Source organism: Octopus bimaculoides, chromosome 9, assembly GCF_001194135.2.
Source record: "Octopus bimaculoides isolate UCB-OBI-ISO-001 chromosome 9, ASM119413v2, whole genome shotgun sequence".
In the NCBI taxonomy this organism is placed as follows: Eukaryota; Metazoa; Mollusca; class Cephalopoda; order Octopoda; family Octopodidae; genus Octopus; species Octopus bimaculoides.
The window spans coordinates 73,944,625-73,950,616 of record NC_068989.1 but is presented as its reverse complement, the minus strand read 5'-3'; the positions used below and the strand labels follow the sequence as shown (position 1 = coordinate 73,950,616).

General features: G+C 38.5%; 2 protein-coding genes across 10 annotated transcripts in view; one reads left to right on the top strand and one right to left on the bottom strand.

Annotated features, from left to right (window-relative positions):
• The window catches only part of LOC128248735 (uncharacterized), a 68,408-nt gene extending 63,362 nt beyond the window's left edge, over positions 1-5,046 (bottom strand). Inside the window, exon 1 of the mRNA XM_052970771.1 lies at positions 4,501-5,046. The gene's annotated coding sequence lies outside the window, so the exon portion shown is untranslated. The remainder of the gene's footprint in view (positions 1-4,500) is intronic.
• The window catches only part of LOC106875983 (uncharacterized), a 268,731-nt gene that overhangs the window by 9,802 nt on the left and 252,937 nt on the right, over positions 1-5,992 (top strand). The window lies entirely within an intron of this gene.

Here is a 5,992-nt window from a genome sequence, read left to right as displayed (position 1 = left end):
GAAATAGCAGACAAATACTCATCATATCATACTCTACTACCTTAAAAATAAAAGGACACATTTAGCAAACGTAACCTATATACTCTATGACTGATAGGTAAATGATCATAGCCGGAATGCCTTTAATAATGGTTTCAAATTTTGGCACAGTGCCAGGAATTTTTGAGGGAAGGGGGGAAGCCGATTACATCCTAGTGTTCAACTGGTGCCTGTTTTATCGACCCCGAAAGGATGAAAGGCAAAGTCGACCTCGGCGGAATTTGAACTCAGATCGTAAAGTTCAGACGAAATGTTTGCTAAGCATTTTGTCCAGTGTGTTAACGGTTCTGCTAGCTCGCCGCCTTAAGAATGGCTTTAATAATAAGCATGTTCCATGGAACTGATCTGAGGTTAAACAACTACTACGAAACGCAATACCGAGCATGTGCACACATGCATATACAAGGCTAATTATTTTGCATATTTATAAACCATCGATTCCCGCAGAAATATACACGCTCGCAAAACACATAGACATGCACAAACCGCAAAAACACATATACATGCCCTCTACATTATACACTGTATATCCGAATTTGCATGAAACTAACCAACCAGGCAAGCTCCACATGATCACTTGACCAGTTATAAATAGCAAGTAAATCTCCCTCAAATGACACTCCACCAATGTAGTCATACTAAAAGAAAACGAGATGGTCATGGTTGAAATCCTTTTGATCTTTGACCTCCTCGATCAGGCGTGACTCGGGGTTAAACAACAACAAATAACACGCGTCCAAGAGCTCCCTGCTGTTTGCTGATTTAATGCACGGGCCCTGAACTGCCGATGAATTCATGAAGACACCGTCTTTATCGGCCATGTATCAATCTTCACCTGTTCTTGACAGACTGCCATAGCCCAGGTCTCCTTTAATATGTAATTTTCCTGTTCATTCCTTGTGGTTGTCCACCTTTCCTTCACAATTCCTTACAGGATACTCTTCGCATCACCGTTGGAACTCGTTGTATGGCCTTTTCATCTCAACTTTCTTTTCGTTATATTTATGAAAAAAAAATCTTTACGGCCAGGGGGAACCAAACGTGATGATTTTGCGAATCTGTTTATATTTTGATGTAATTCAAGTATATTTCGAAGAGGTAGACTTAAATATGAATAGAAGCATCTTACTCTATTGGAGAAATTTTTAAAAACATGCCAGAGCACACATCATCCCTTTATATTCTTAGTTCAAATCCTGTCGAAATTTACCTTGCATTTTATCTTCCTCGAGGTCGATTATATCAATAGTAAGCTTGTTGTAATGTAACATGCCATAGAATTTGGTGGTCCTGATTGATATCTATGATACTAGCATTCTATATCTAGTGCAAGTGTCTTTCTCTGTTTCCTTGTAGTTGGTGTCCCTGATTCGCTAGTGTATAAGAATATAGAGAGTACAAATACATGAAAAGAGAATAACTTTTAATGTTTCTATCTCTCTGTTAATGCCTGTGTAGTTCTTGTAAAGCTTTCTAGTCTTGCCGCTTTGTCATTAATATTGATTTAAAATGTTGGCACAAGGCTAGCAATTTCGGGGGACGGGGTAAATCGATTACATCGACCCTAGTGCTCACCTGGTACTTATTTTACTGACCTCGAAAGAAAAAGTCGACCACAGCGGGATTTGAATTCAGAAAGTATAGACGAACGAAATTCCGCTAAGCATTTTCCCGACGCATTAGCAGTTCTACCAGCTCGCCGCCTTTTCTTTGTCATTAATATTGCTGCCAGATATTTGAACTTCTGCACTGTCTTTAGTTTCTCTCTTTATACTGAAGTGTCTGTTGTAATTGTTGTAATGACATCGTTGACATGTTAGCACTTGTTTGACTTCCGTACTGGTTTCCATTCCAAATATAATGGAGATTCTTTGAAGGTAACTATGCCAACCATATCATCTTCCTTTCCTGCCAGTACATCAATAACTATAAAGATTTTAAAAAGATTTAAATTTCCAATACTTCTCCTTCCGTTACTAACGCTGCTCACATGGTCTTCAAGGACGTTCGGTCATGATCCGTTCTAAGAAGCTGAGAGTGTGGGAAAGTAGCTAGTCCATAGTCGGATCGACACCTACAATAGTGGGGAACCCTTTCCTGCCTACCTTGGCGTCACACTATCGGGCAGTAATCGAGTAGCACAAATCAACTTCACTCCCATGCTGAATTTCTGCATGGTGGCTTATAGAACATCATGCCATAAACAGTTCAGTACCTTCATGAAATCTATAAAGATATGGCATAAATAAGTTTAGTATCAAAGGTGTTCCACGCAGTGAGAGAGAGGAGGTTTGTCTTTTCAGTGGTGTTTCTAACTTTGCAGAAGCGTGCTTGTTCCTCGGCTTTGATGTTTTCTGCCTGAAGTCTCTGTCTATTCAGGATAACTCTGAATATCACTTTGCTTTCATGTTGTTAATAGTATAGTTGGAGATGGTCTTTATCTTAAAGAATTATGATCAGTAACTGAGTCATTGTGATCGGTAAAAAGAGTAAAAGAAAAAATATATTACAGGCATAGCTCTCTGGTTAAGAAGTTTGCTTCACAACTACAAGGTTCCACCGCGTGGTGTTTTAAACAGTCGTTTACTACAACCTCGAGTTAACCAAAGCCTTGTTAGAGAAATTTATGTCCTTATCAAAATAATACTGGGATACAAATATATGAAGATCGATTTACCCATCATGACTACCCGTCTGATAAGGTACACCAGGCACATGCATCACAACCATATGTGCACAACTGGGTGATCTCATATCAAGATAAACAGCGCATGACGTTGCAGGTGAGGTCCAGTTAGAATTTTCCTCGGGTCGAGTATCCACCCCCCTCAAAAAGAGCACAGAATAAGGCTTGTTTAAGGATATTGAATAAAATACCCATGTTTCCAGAGGTGAATTATTCAAACCCCAAAGGATTCCTCTCAACACATGGCTATGATGCTCCCCCACTACTTCTGCTTGTGATCAGAGATACATATATTGTCAGCCAATAATTGACATGCTCAGCTTGTTATGGTCAAACAACTGACAAGCAATATTTATTGTAGCCCATCTTTTACACCAAGACAAACCATGTACCTAACATTTCCAACCAGTTAACATGAGAAGCCATGAGAGCCACTGCCAAGTACAACACCAGGGCATATTACAACAACAACAATAATAATAGTAATAATAAAATATATATATATATATACATGCGTGACATGGTGATCTCATATCAAGATAAACAGCGCATATGGAGTAGCTCATCCTGCTCAAATGGTCCCTGAATAAGGGCTGTTTAAGGATGTTGAACGAAACACCCATGTTTTCAGAGGTGAATTATTCCAACCCCAAAGAATTCCTCTCAACACATAGCTATGATGCTCCCCCACTACTTCTGCTCGTGATCAGAGATGCACAAATCGTCAGCCACCAAGGGATATGCTCAACTGGTTATGGTCAAGCAACTGACAAGCAAATCTGTGGTATTGAGCAGAATATTTGCTGTAGCCCATCTTTTTATACCAAGACAAAATAATGTACATGATAACACTTCCAATCAGTTAAGATCAGAAACCATGTGAGTCACTGCTTGGTACTGCAGCAGCTTATGCCATCAAAGTGACACTGGGGTACATATATGTGTAACATTGTGATCTCATTTCAAGATAAACAGTGCATTACCTTGCAGGTGGGGCTCAGCATTTGCTTCAGGTCGAGAAGCTTAAGGGAGTTAAATGAAACACCAATGTTTTCAGATGCGAACTATTCAAATCCCAAAGGAATTACTCTCAAAACATGGCTATAGTGCTCCCCCACTACTTCTGCTCATGATGCACATATCGTCAGCCACCAAGGGATATGCTCAGCTGGTTAAGATCAAGCAACTGACAAGTAAATCTATGTTATTGAGATAGATATTATTATCATTGTTATTATTATTATTATTATTATTATTATTATTATTATTATTATTATTATTATTATTATTATTTGCATTAATGTAACCGATATGTGACCCCAATTATGCCACGTCGTCTGATATTAGCAATACCTTGAATACTCAGTTTCCCGCCATGATGAAGCCCATGATAAGAGACGGGATTTGTTTCCAGAACGCGAAGAACAGATGCTGCAAAAGAGCATGTATCGGTTATGTGTGCTTATGTACTTTTTAACGACACTATTAATTTCTGACAATTAAATGAATCAATTAAGATTCGCTGTATGGACTGCATTTGCCAATACTCGACGGCAAGGCACCGTATGTTGTATCTTAAGTCATTTACCAGCTGGTCTGCAACATACTTAATACGTGTAGCGGCTTCTAGTTCTGTTGTAGAACTTTTACTTGTTTTGCTCATTTCACATGGTCACAAGCTTTGAGACAGCGAAATTACCATATAAAATACTTTGGTAGCAGATATGAATTAAAGCATTTTTCATATGGACATCTGAAATCTGAACATGACTTACCGAAATACTGACTCGGTGCAGCATTCGCTTCATCTCCATACTTATGATAATTTCACTCTTAAAAGAACAGGTTTCTTATGAGCCACGTTCCTGATGGAAGCTATTTTAATCGTACTGGACCCGTTAATATTTTTGGATAAAGCAGGAAAGTCACAGTGTAACATATGCGTATTACATTAGACATCCGGTTTTCTACCTCTCTAGGATATTTATGAGAGTGTAAGAGCATATAGCATCTGTCGCCGTTGTTATTGCTATTTTCTCATTGGTTAAACCTGAATAACCATACTTCTGAACAAAGGCGCTCCAGTCATGACTATTCTGCCTTTTTAAGGCTACCTAGGACTGCATTACTTCATATGTCTTCCTTTTTTTCATAATGCCGCCCGACTTTAATATAACAGAGATTTAAAGCGGCGAGCTGGTAGAACCGTTAGCACGCCGGGCAAAATGCTTAGCAACATTTCGTCCGTCGTTACGTTCTGAGGTCAAATTCCGCTGAGGTCAACTTTGCCTTTCCTCCTTTCGGGGTCGATAAAATAAGTACCAACCGAGCATTGAGGCTGATATAATCGACATAACCCCCTCCCCCTCGAAATTGTCGGCCTTGTGCCAAAATTTGAAACTGATATAACAGAGATTTGTTTGCTATTTCGATGTAGAATAAGAGATCAGTTTCGATGGAACGGAATCTTTGACTCAAATTTAATTTTCAACTTCGATGAATTCGTTTCACTTACGTTATAAAATTTTTTGAGAAAAACATCAACAATTTATCTTATTTTGTTTCCTTTACTAAGCTCCTGGGCTCATGAATAAATTTGTCCGCAGCTATAATAGTAGATGAAATGCAAACCGAGAAGTAATACCTCTTACTGGAATAATGTTTGTCTTTTACAGACATCGAAATGCGATCAGCAAAATGTTCTCAACTGTCATCTATAGTTGTTGGTGTAACTGAAGAAATATCCAATTATACGGTGATTTAAAATGTACACAAGATAACTAGATGTTTAAGAAAGAAATCATTGGGAACATTAGCCAGGGATTATGCATACATATTCATACACACGCGCACACGCATATTATTAGTGAGAGAGAGAGAGGGTGGAGAGAGAGGGAAAAGAGAGAGAGAAAGAGAGAATGGGGAAGCTATTTGTAGAACAAGCATGATAAATAGAACTCGATATACGATGGTATATGTTTTTATCGGCAGAAGTCACAAAGTGACTCAACAGCCGAAAGTTTTGCGCATAGCATTTACTTCGTAATTTCTGTCAATGAAGAATATATACACATATGTGTGCATGTATGTAAGTATGTATGTATGTATGTATGTATGTATGTATGTATGTATGTATGTATGTAAGCAGATAGGCAGGTAAGTAGGTAGGTAGGTAGGTAGGTAGGTAGGTAGGTAGGTAGGTAGGTAGATAGGTAAGTAGGTAGATAGATATGTGTAGACATATTTTAAATCAACATACAATTGGGT